Source organism: Trematomus bernacchii, unplaced genomic scaffold (assembly GCF_902827165.1).
Source record: "Trematomus bernacchii unplaced genomic scaffold, fTreBer1.1, whole genome shotgun sequence".
Lineage (NCBI taxonomy): Eukaryota > Metazoa > Chordata > Actinopteri > Perciformes > Nototheniidae > Trematomus > Trematomus bernacchii.
Window position 1 is genome coordinate 2,267,424 of NW_022987772.1, and position 12,028 is coordinate 2,279,451.

Sequence of the window (12,028 nt, forward strand, 5' to 3'; positions counted from 1 at the left end):
TATTTAGTTTTAAGATCATTGGTGATCTTTGTAGTAGACAACAAACATATTTGCATGTCCTCAGGTGCATCATAGAGAGTATCCTGACTGGCAGCATCACGGCCTGGTACGGCAGCTGCACCGCCCTCAATCGTAAGGCTTTACAGAGAGTGGTGATAACTGCACAACACATCACCAGGACGGAGCTGCCATCCATGGAGGATCTTTACTCCCAGTGGCTCAGGAAGAAAGCACTCAGTATTACAAAAGACCCCCATCACCCAGCCACAAACTGTTCTGTCTGGTGCCGTCTGGCAGGCGGTACCGCAGCATCCGGACTAAAGCCACCAGACTCAGGGACAGTTTCATCCCACAGGCAATAAGACTGTTAAACACCGGAACTTTTGAAACAACATCCACAACATTAATCTGGCTGCAATTTAGAAATTATTTATCTAATATGTAATATTGACCCAATTTTGGCTCCATAGTTGACGGATGTTGGTTTTCCGACCGCGCCTCCCCTGGAGCCGAACCTGACGGCATTGTTTGGGGTGAAGCAGGCCAGCACGGTCGCCGCACGGCGTCCCTTGCTTTTTGATAGTCTCACTCCCAGTGGCGAGCCGTCAGGGCCCTCTAGGCCCTCTGTGAGGGCCTAAGATATTCTAAGAAATAATATTTAAAAACATTTAAAAAATATATATATTTTTTTAATATTATTTTTGTTATATTTTTCATTAGTTTTACCGAAAAAAAACTTGATTTAATTGTATTTAAAATAACATTTCCAAAGAAATAAATCCTTCGAATCTGCCTGTTCAGTCTCTGTTGAATGTGAAGGGTTACATGAAAGAAGCTCGTCTGGCCCTCTCTGCGATTCACAGAGTAGTAACTGAACGAGAGAGTAATGTCAAATGACAGTACAATTGACCAATCATATCTTCCCTCTAAATGGGTGGGTTTTATTATCGCGGACTTTATGACAAGTTCCGCCCGCTGTGAAACTTTTCTTGTTTCCATAGCAACAACAACTTCCTGTCAACAGCGTGAACTCGCCTTCAAAATAAAAGCATGCCAAATTACACTTAAGACATACAACTGCAACGAAAGTAACAAACACAATGCAATATCATTTTCAATGTCAAAGAACACAAATTGGGTTGACAGGTGTTGTTTTGTGTGGTAGAGGGTCGCTGTCATTGATGCGTTTTGCACCCTGGGCCGTTGTTTTGGTATTCCGCTGAAGTATACGCTGTGACGTAATAACTATTTTTTTTCCTTTTTTTCGAGGGAATTGGTGGGGGTCAGAGGGCCTAGGTATAAAGCTCACGTCTCGCCACTGCTCACTCCATAGTGAGACTATCAGAGCAGCCCTCCATGCCCTCAGAGGCTTCGGAGGAGATAGAGGAAAGTGCTGCTGGATGCTCCAATCAGGGCTGTTCGGACCCCAGTTCCACGTCATGGTGGAGTCCATGAAAACTGCCGCAGAACTGGGCAGCATGTCAGCTGGCTCCAGCCTGCTGAGCGACCGCAAACAAAGATGTGGCCATGAGGCATATCATTTCTAGCAGCCCTGAAATAAAATGTTAGCCTACATGGCATCATGCAAGCTATTTGGAATAAACCCAACTTGACAAATTACTTTAACAGGGGCCATTTGAAAAGCAAACACCCTTTATCTCCACCCATAGAGACACACACAAAGGATAAAGTGAAATACTCAGGCAAATCAATTTTTCCTTTTCACCATTCTTGCATCAAAGATCTAAAGAAAAGACTAACATTTTATAACAAATATAACATTGTAACAGGTTAAGATAAACAAGGAGGTAAAAGGTATGATAATAACAAATGAAATACACTAAAAACAATAAATGATTTCTGTCGAAAAGAAAAGACACAAGACTCAATGAATAGATGCAACAATATAAAACCCTATAAAATAAAGTGAACATATAGGTACAACAGAAATACAAATTAAAATGAATAGCAATAAAAACATCATAATTCTAATAAAGGTTAAACGATTAAAATATTTTTTAAAACGTACAAAGAAATGTTGCTATTGAAACTGTTAAATGACTAATATAAGATAAAATCCTTTAAAACCTATAACATAAATGAAACAATATAAAAGTACACAGCAAAAACCACAATGTACATTGTACTCTATAAGAGTACATTTAACACCATGTCTCGGGGTGTATATAGGTCCAAGAGTTTGGTGTTCTCTGAACACTGTCAAAAGAGTAAAATATAAACTCCAAATAAAGAGTTAGATTTGAACACTTTGGGAGTCAAAATATACACTATAACTGGTACTTTTTTGACACTGTTTTTTTCCAACACGTGCAGTGTATACCTAGAACCCTCAGAGAGTTAAAAATGTACTCTTAGTCAGTCTTTTAGTGTCACTGTGCAGAGCTGATTATTCAACACTTTGAGAGAGAACATGTACTCCATGGTCATTTTTCACACTGTTTCAGTGGTCTTTAGCTGATGTACACCAAACAAACAATTTTGGGGTGAATCATTAACATTTCAGGAAATAAAGTACACATCAGATTCTTTAAAAAAAAAAATACCTTTATTTTCAAAAATTTGATTTTGATGTGTTTTAAATATAACATCTAATCAGTAGCAACATCAAACAACCCACAAAATACATTGGTCAGGTGGAAATATGTGTACATTTGCTCATTAGACCTCTTTAGCCTAGGGAAACACTTTAGAGATCATCATTCCAAAATCCTGTTACAACAAATGGACAACGTGGAATACCATACACTAGTGCTAATGTGCAAAGTAAACTGACAAAAATAGTGTTTTGAAAGACTAACAATCACCGAGCAGGATGATCAACATCTAAAAATGTACATGGCAACCAGTTTACATCAATGTTGTAGATGGTGGTCTGCAAAATGTGTACATGCCGTTTAAGGCCTGGTCATAGGAGATCCCAAACACATAATGTGCTTTAAAAAGGTCATCAAAACTGACTGAATTTTGATGGATGGGTCAGACACTGACAAAAACCTTTGATAGCAAATCAAATCAGTTCGGCCATTTACCATGAACAGAAGTCAAATGCAACATACACATTAATGCAGCAGTAATATAAAACCTAAAAGCATCCCAAAAATAGTAAAACACTGACAGGGACAATTTCACTGCACAATGAGTGCTTTTACTTATACTTAAAGTACATTTAGCTGATTATACTCGCAAACTTTTACTTAAGTCAGGTTTTAAGTGCAGGCCTTTTACTTATAGTATATTCACAGGGTGGTATTTGTACTTTTACTTAACTTAAATCATATGAAACTTCCTCCACAACTGGAATTGGTCTATTGCACATGTACAATACCAAATGTAGTGCGAAGTTAGAGAGCTTCGAAATCATTCATTCTACATGAGTAACGTAAATTGGCGGTAGCTAAGCTAACAGCTGCTAACGTTAACGGTCTCATTATTTCAAACGGTGCCTGCAGACTAGAGTTGATTATGGATTCAAAAAACATTTATTCAAGGCCGCTGCGGCACTTCCGTAACGTTACCCCCTGTCGAATGATTGGAAAGAGGAGCGGTTTTCCCCCTGAGTCAGTGTGAATGAAGCCTAACAATTAACACGGGAGCGGCAGCTAAAATAGCAAAGAAATACATCTTTCGTTGTCGGAATAACATTAATCTGATTGACTACGGCTAACATTACCACTACAATAACGTCACAAATATTCTACTTGCTAACGTTATCGTGTTTAGTTGTTTAGTTATACAAATTAAAACAAGAAGACAAATATGAATATTCAGAATTATTCACTTGGTGTCTACTTACCTAACGTTACAGTCCTGCGGAGAAATGTTGCCGGGTTCGATCCATGGATGTATAACTCTTGCATCAATCTGAAACAGTCACGGTCGCGCTTTTCCTGGACAATATTTTCAAAAAGCCGAGGGTCACAAGGCTGCATTAAACCAATGAGAAGGCTTGGCCTATCTGATGACGAATCGAAACCTAAGATCGATGCGGACCAGACAGACTCAATGCAAAGATATACTCTGAGGGAGTCCATCATCCCAGAATAAACACTACACAAGTCAACACCAACACCACACAAAGAAACAACACCAAAGAGAGGTTCTGGAGCACTCTGAGAAGTGTACTTTATGTCCATTCTACTCCAAAGTGTAAACATTTCTACTCTGGTCATCAGTACTCTGGGATTTTAACACTTTGGTATTTGCTGTGTAGGTAAATATTAAAGACTAAAAGACCATTTAAAGTCGGGGGTTGCTAATAAAAAGCTAATCTAAAAAGATGTGTCTTTAGAAGGCGTTTACAAATGTCCTGTTAGTCAGACTTCAATTCAGAGAGACTCTTAAAATATAACAATACAGCTCTCAGGACATCAGGAGGAGAAAACAGGTAGCTTGGCTCTCATGGTTGTTCAAAACTATGGGGTGAGTTTAAGGTGAATACTTTGAGAAAACGTTTTCCCACACTCTTCACACCACTATGGTTTCTCTCCAGTGTGAATACGGTAATGTGATTTGAGAGCACCTGATTGAGTAAATGTTTTCCCACACTCTTCACACCAATATGTTTTTTCTCCAGTATGAATACGTTGATGTGTTTTGAGAGCACTTGATGTAGTGAACGTTCTCCCAAACTCTTCACAGCTGTACCGTTTCTCTCCTGTGTGAATAAGTTGATGTGATTTGATATTACCTGATTGAGTGAACGTTTTCCCACCCTCTTCACAGCTGTGCAGTTTCTCTCCAGTATGAATATGTTGATGTGTTTTGAGAGCACCTGATTGAGTGAAAGTTTTCCCACATTCTTCACAGCTGTACGGTTTTTCTCCAGTGTGAATACGATGATGTCTTTTGAGTTCACCTGCTGTATTGAACGTTTTCTCACACTCTTCACAGCTGTGCAGTTTCTCTCCAGTATGAATATGTTGATGTGTTTTGAGAGCACCTGATTGAGTGAAAGTTTTCCCTTACTCTTCACAGCTATACGGTTTCTCTCCAGTGTGAATATGGTGATGTCTTTTGAGATGAGCTGACGTAGTGAATGTTTTCCCACACTCTTCACAGTTGTACGGTTTTTCTCCAGTATGAATACGCAGGTGGAGCTGTGCATTTCCAGGTTTTGTAAAGGATTTGTCACATTGCTGACAGCTGTGACGTCTCTCTCTTCCTTTCGGTTTCTAAAACAGACGGACAGAGAAAGAGAGAAAGTAAATCTGAAAATCATGATAACATATACAGTTAACACAATAAAAACTTGCTTAATACAAACCTTCAGTTAACAAAATACTTATTTTACTAATATAACTGTTTGTGTTTCATATTTGTAATATATTTGATGCAGTAATACAGTAACGTTTTAACCAAAGTAAATACAGCAACGTTCTACATTGGGAATGAGATGTCTGTAAATATTTTAACTAAATAAACTACTCACTAATAAAACTTGTATAGCCCTTGTTTGAATCATTAGGTATTAAAGTTGTAAAATGTGCTAAAACCTGAATCCAGGTTTATTTTCTCTCTCCATTCATTCTACTGAGCCGAGTGAGGGAGTTTGGAGGCGGGGCTTAAGGGAAAACTCAACCGCGCATGCTCTATGCTCTCGACAGAAAGGCATGATGGGTAATTTGTAACGTTTTGCTCTTGATAATGTCAGGCCATTTTGACCTCATGCGCCAATGAACAGCTCTCATAACAATGAACGAGGCTCCAACGCTGTATCCAGTTCTTATTAAACATCCATGAGTGAAACATGGGAGAGCTGGAGCTTGATGGCAAACACTGAAGGTTTATTATGAAGTTACGGTCGGAGAATTGACAAAAACATGTGCTGCAGACACGAGGTGACACAGAGGTTGCCGACCAACTCTGAAGATCTCTCCCCCAGTACCATGTATTTAGCTCTGAGAGAATAATCAACATGCTGCATAACATCTTACACTATTTCTATTCTATTCTATTTTATTTGTATTTACTTGCACATCTCAAAACATTCTCTTGCACTGTTTTATCTGTTTTATTTGTTTTATGTCCTGTATAAATGTTGCACTGTTGGAGGAGCCTGTGACTTCAGTTTGTCATTGCCATAGCTACAATGTAGCTAATGTGCAATGACAATAAAGACTTGAAACTTGAAACAAGATAAAACAGGCACAAAAAAAAATATTTGAAAAATGGCGGAGGCGTAGAGAAGCACGGTCAGACTAAAATCTCCAACAGCGTGGGAGCACTTCACTTTCACAACAGTAAAAAGTGTGTTACCTGCAAACTGTGTAAAGTCGAACTTGAATGGCACGGGAGCACCACAGTCATGCGGGAACATCTCAAATGTAAACAAAGGGTTACTGCTGTATTTATGTGTGTGTGAGAAAGTGTAACTTTACTGTGTTTCTTTAGAGTACTCTTCAGTCTTTACTGTGTTTCTTTAGAGTACTCTTCAGTCTTTACTGTGTTTCTTTAGAGTACTCTTTTCTCTATACTGTGTTTCTTTAGAGTACTCTTCTGTCTATACTGTGTTTCTTTAGAGTACTCTTCAGTCTTTACTGTGTTTCTTTAGAGTACTCTTCTGTCTATACTGTGTTTCTTTAGAGTACTCTTCAGTCTTTACTGTGTTTCTTTAGAGTACTCTTTTCTCTATACTGTGTTTCTTTAGAGTACTCTTCTGTCTATACTGTGTTTCTTTAGAGTACTCTTCAGTCTTTACTGTGTTTCTTTAGAGTACTCTTTTCTCTATACTGTGTTTCTTTAGAGTACTCTTCTGTCTATACTGTGTTTCTTTAGAGTACTCTTCAGTCTTTACTGTGTTTCTTTAGAGTACTCTTCTGTCTATACTGTGTTTCTTTAGAGTACTCTTCTCTCTATACTGTGTTTCTTTAGAGTACTCTTCAGTCTTTACTGTGTTTCTTTAGAGTACTCTTCAGTCTTTACTGTGTTTCTTTAGAGTACTCTTCAGTCTATACTGTGTTTCTTTAGAGTACTCTTCAGTCTATACTGTGTTTCTTTAGAGTACTCTTTTCTCTATACTGTGTTTCTTTAGAGTACTCTTCAGTCTATACTGTGTTTCTTTAGAGTACTCTTTTCTCTATACTGTGTTTCTTTAGAGTACTCTTTTCTCTATACTGTGTTTCTTTAGAGTACTCTTCTCTCTATACTGTGTTTCTTTAGAGTACTCTTTTCTCTATACTGTGTTTCTTTAGAGTACTCTTCAGTCTATACTGTGTTTCTTTAGAGTACTCTTCAGTCTATACTGTGTTTCTTTAGAGTACTCTTTTCTCTATACTGTGTTTCTTTAGAGTACTCTTTTCTCTATACTGTGTTTCTTTAGAGTACTCTTCTGTCTTTACTGTGTTTCTTTAGAGTACTCTTTTCTCTATACTGTGTTTCTTTAGAGTACTCTTCTGTCTTTACTGTGTTTCTTTAGAGTACTCTTTTCTCTATACTGTGTTTCTTTAGAGTACTCTTCAGTCTTTACTGTGTTTCTTTAGAGTACTCTTCAGTCTATACTGTGTTTCTTTAGAGTACTCTTCTGTCTATACTGTGTTTCTTTAGAGTACTCTTCTCTCTTTACTGTGTTTCTTTAGAGTACTCTTCTGTCTATACTGTGTTTCTTTAGAGTACTCTTCTCTCTTTACTGTGTTTCTTTAGAGTACTCTTCTGTCTATACTGTGTTTCTTTAGAGTACTCTTCTCTCTATACTGTGTTTCTTTAGAGTACTCTTCTCTCTATACTGTGTTTCTTTAGAGTACTCTTCTCTCTTTACTGTGTTTCTTTAGAGTACTCTTCTGTCCTTCTGTGGTGGTGTTCAAATCAATAGGCACGCAATGACTCTAATATTTGTGTCTCTTGTATTATTTTAAAACATTGTATATGAACCTCTGTATGTCATGTTTTCAGCTCCATTGGCCTCCAGATGTTAGTCCCACGGCCGGGTGGAGACGGACGAGGAGTTCTGTTCTGTTGTTAATAGTGTGGTTCATGTTATGGTTATAGTTGGGGTTTCATTGAAAAGTGTGGACAAAAGAATACATTCTGTCAAAAGTTAGACCTATTTTCAGTCAATCTGGAAAAGTGTTCTGGTTGTTATAAGCCCCAATGTTTCTAGGAGTTGGGTTTTATTCCCACTTTTAACAAAACTGTGTGTATTGTTTGGATAAAATGGTGCAATATAATGGTTGCTCTTCTTATTATTGCTTATTCTAAATATAGTACAGGCAAGAGATGCAAATAAAGGACACAGCAGGACATTTAGATGAGAACACCAGGTCAAGCTAAATAAAATATATGAATAATATTAAATAAATAACCCAAAACAAAACTAAAAGGATCCCTAACGCACCACACTCTGAACTACACACAGATATAGTCCAAGTTACTGAGGGTCCCTGAACGCACCACACTCTGAACTACACACAGATATAGTCCAAGTTACTGAGGCTCTCTGAACACACCACACTCTGAACTACACACACACACCAAGCCCCCAGCAAGTGCGCCGGACTCAGATGAAAATATTCGTGCTGGCCAAACGGCGGTACTACACTTCCTTTTGGTTGCCAGGCCCGGAAACACTTTTTCCCATTGACTTACATGGGGAAAGAGTGGTCTGTAAATCGTTGGATATTTTTTTTAAACTAAATAAACTACCCAGTATGAACACTTGTATAGCCCTGATTAAAAACATTCGTTCCTCAAGTTGTAAAAATGTGCTAATAACGTTATTCTGAGAGTTATTTCCCTCTGCATTATGAACGCGCATCTAACCCACGGGACCGCGCCGCCCGGCACGTTCATGTGACGTGTTCAGCACTACATGCGTTTATCTTTACCCATGGATGCACAATAAGAACGGACCCATATCGCCTTACTGCCAGCCCACGGAGCTGTAATAATGGATATATTGCACATGTTTGCTGTAATTCATCATTTGTAAAATATTATACTACATGGGCTGTATGATTAAATCTTGTACCGTAAATGTTGTATTAAATAAAGTTAATATTACCGACGTACATTAACGTCCCTGTAGCTTCTTATTGCACTAAGAAGCTTATTGCACTGTATATATATATACATACATATATATATATATATATATATATATATATATACAGTGCAATAATTATTTCATGCTAAATGAAGCTCTGTTGCTTGGATATCACTAGATCCTGTTACAGCGTAATATAAAAGTACATAACGATTGATGTGTAAATTAGCATAATTACTAGCTAACCGCTAGCTGCTAACTGCCGCCTCGTTAATATCAAATCTATCATAATAACAAACCATTACCATGCTGTCATGAACGTGCGGTGCTGTTACGTGTATGCAAATTGACGTGCTTGATGTGAACGAGCATTTTGGGGGGCATGGTTAAAGTTGCGCATGCGCTATGGGCGCACATACGGGTACTTCTCAGGCATGCCGGGTAATCTGTGACGTTTCGCTCTCTCAAAAGTTGGGCCATTTTATCATCATCCGCGAATGAGCAACTCTCATAGGAATGAATGAGGCCCCGCCTCCCACGCTGTATCCAGTTCTTATGATACATCCATGGTCTGAACGCGCCACACTCTGAACTACACACAGATATAATCAAAGTGACTGAGGGTCCCTGAATGCACCACACTCTGAACTACACACACATATACTCAAAGTTACTGAGGGTCCCTGAACGCACCACACTCTGAACTACACACACACACACACAACTGTGTTACTGAGGGTCCCTGAACACACCACACTCTGAACTACACACAGATATAAGCAAAGTTACTGAGGGTACCTGAACGCACCACACTCTGAACTACACACACATATAGTCAAAGTTACTGAGTGTCCCTGAACGCACCACACTCTGAACTACACACAGATATAGTCAAAGTTACTGAGGGTCCCTGAACGCACCACACTCTGAAAAAGGATCCCTTCAACATTTTTAAATAACTAGGTTGACGGTCCAATGCACTCAAGAACCAAAGACACACACATACGATATGCATATTATATTTATTGTCCCATTTCATGTTTTGTAATGGCTTGTGGCAATATTATGAATGTGTCATTGTGCTGCTGTCAAATCCTCGTCTCAGTACGATACCAGTCACCTCTGTGGAAACATTGGTATAACTGCCTTTTTTAATTTATATTGAAGTGTATATCTTTTGAAAATTGATCTTGAGTCTCTACAATAAAGCTGACGAATATCTTCTCCTCAAGTATTTTTCATGAACCTTAAATTCAGACGACTCTTGCTAATGATTGCTAATTCTTTGAAGTAATACATTTGTTTTTGTAATGAATGTAACCCTGAAGGCATGAACACCCTGATCGGGTACGACCTGGTGCCCGAGGCTAAGATCGTGGACTCGGCGCTCAGAGCGTGCCGGAGACTGAACGACATGGCCAGCGCCATCCGTATCCTGGAGGCCGTTAAGGTGAGATCACTTATCGAATTGTGGAAGAAATGAGGCCCTATGTCTCTTCCTAACCACTCTTACTTAATGTCCATGAGAATGTTCAAGATTCAAGGCTTTTATTGTCATGTGTACATAGCTACAGTTTAGATATGTCAATGGAAATCTGAGGCTCCTCCAACAGCGAAACACAGTAAAACAGATCAAATAGTGCAAGGCAAGTTTATTTATATAGCACCATTCAACACAAGGGAATACAAAGTGCTTTACAAACATGAAAGACATTAAGAGCATTAAACACATTAGAACATTAAAAAGATATTAAAACTTGAATAACACAGGTACATGAATAAAAGTTAAGATGTGAATAGTTCAATTAAAAGCAGCGGCAAAAAGAAAAGTCTTCAGCCTGGATTCAAAAGTAGTAAAGAGTGCAAGTAAATACAAATACAATAGAATATAATAGAACTAGTGCAAGAATAGTCTATAAGATGCAAACAGATGAATGTTCTGGATGTTCTTTCCAAAGCTCAGGTGTTCAACAGTCTGATGGCCTGTGGGATGAAACTGTTCTGGTATAATAACATAATGATCTGGGATTAAAGGAAGTAGTGAAGGAGAATTCATCAGGACACTGGGAGACGTTATGATGAGACGGAGGGTGTTTTGGATGTGCCTCTGTTGTGGGGAAACTACAAAGCCACTAAAAGCACATCTAGATACTTGAGTCCGTGCATAGCATGTTGTTTCTTGAGGGTTTCATAAATGTGTGAAGCTAATTGGTTGCATGAAAGCCATTTAGTATCATTGTATATAACGGCTTTGAATAAATAATACTCTATGGAATATATATATACATAAACACTTATCTTTCGTAAAGGATGGTCCAGTGTTTCCTTAAGGAGGCAACAAGGGAAGCAAGGTGCCCACTGAGAGACTTCTAGGTCAAGCGTGTCTTCAAAGACAGGTAAAGGAGCTTTTTTTTCTACAGTCTCACAACAGAAGAGAAGGACCGGTATACGGTAATAATAGGTACACAGCACCACAGGACAGATATCTGAACGCAATGTGTGTTGGGAGAAGTCAAGTCAAAATACAGACAATTATCTGAATACTTGATTCATCGTTAAGGAAACAGCCACTACTTCATTATATATGTTGCATTGTTGGAGGAGCTCAGGTCAGAAGAATTTCATTGCCATGTCTACACTGTAGCTTTGTGCATATGACAATAAAACCTTAGAGTTTGAACGTCTGCACAGCCTTCTCTTGATAACTGGACTCAAACTCACACTGTACATTTCACATTTATATTCAATCTCATATTTAATAATCCAGTCCTGGCTAAATTAAAGTATATATCTAGTCTTTTAATTTCTCTAATGTTCAATGCCTTGTCTTTTCATGCTGCTGCAACGCAAACATTTCCCACATTGGGATCAATAAAGTTCTTCTTATCTGATCTTATCTTAAAATATACCACACAGTAGTCTGACATATATTCAGTGTTCCAAGTCTTTTAGTTTTTATGTTTTTTGGGTTCTTTTGTATTTAAATGTATATTTTTGACCTCTTTTTGCAACTTATGGTCTGAAGTTGTT

General features: G+C 38.3%; 1 protein-coding gene across 1 annotated transcript in view; it reads left to right on the forward strand.

Annotated features, from left to right (window-relative positions):
- Positions 1-10,402, forward strand: part of LOC117496977 (protein FAM219B-like) — an 81,129-nt gene extending 70,727 nt beyond the window's left edge. The window contains exon 7 of the mRNA XM_034148860.1: positions 10,327-10,402. The gene's annotated coding sequence lies outside the window, so the exon portion shown is untranslated. The remainder of the gene's footprint in view (positions 1-10,326) is intronic.
- The last annotated feature ends 1,626 nt before the right edge of the window (positions 10,403-12,028 follow it).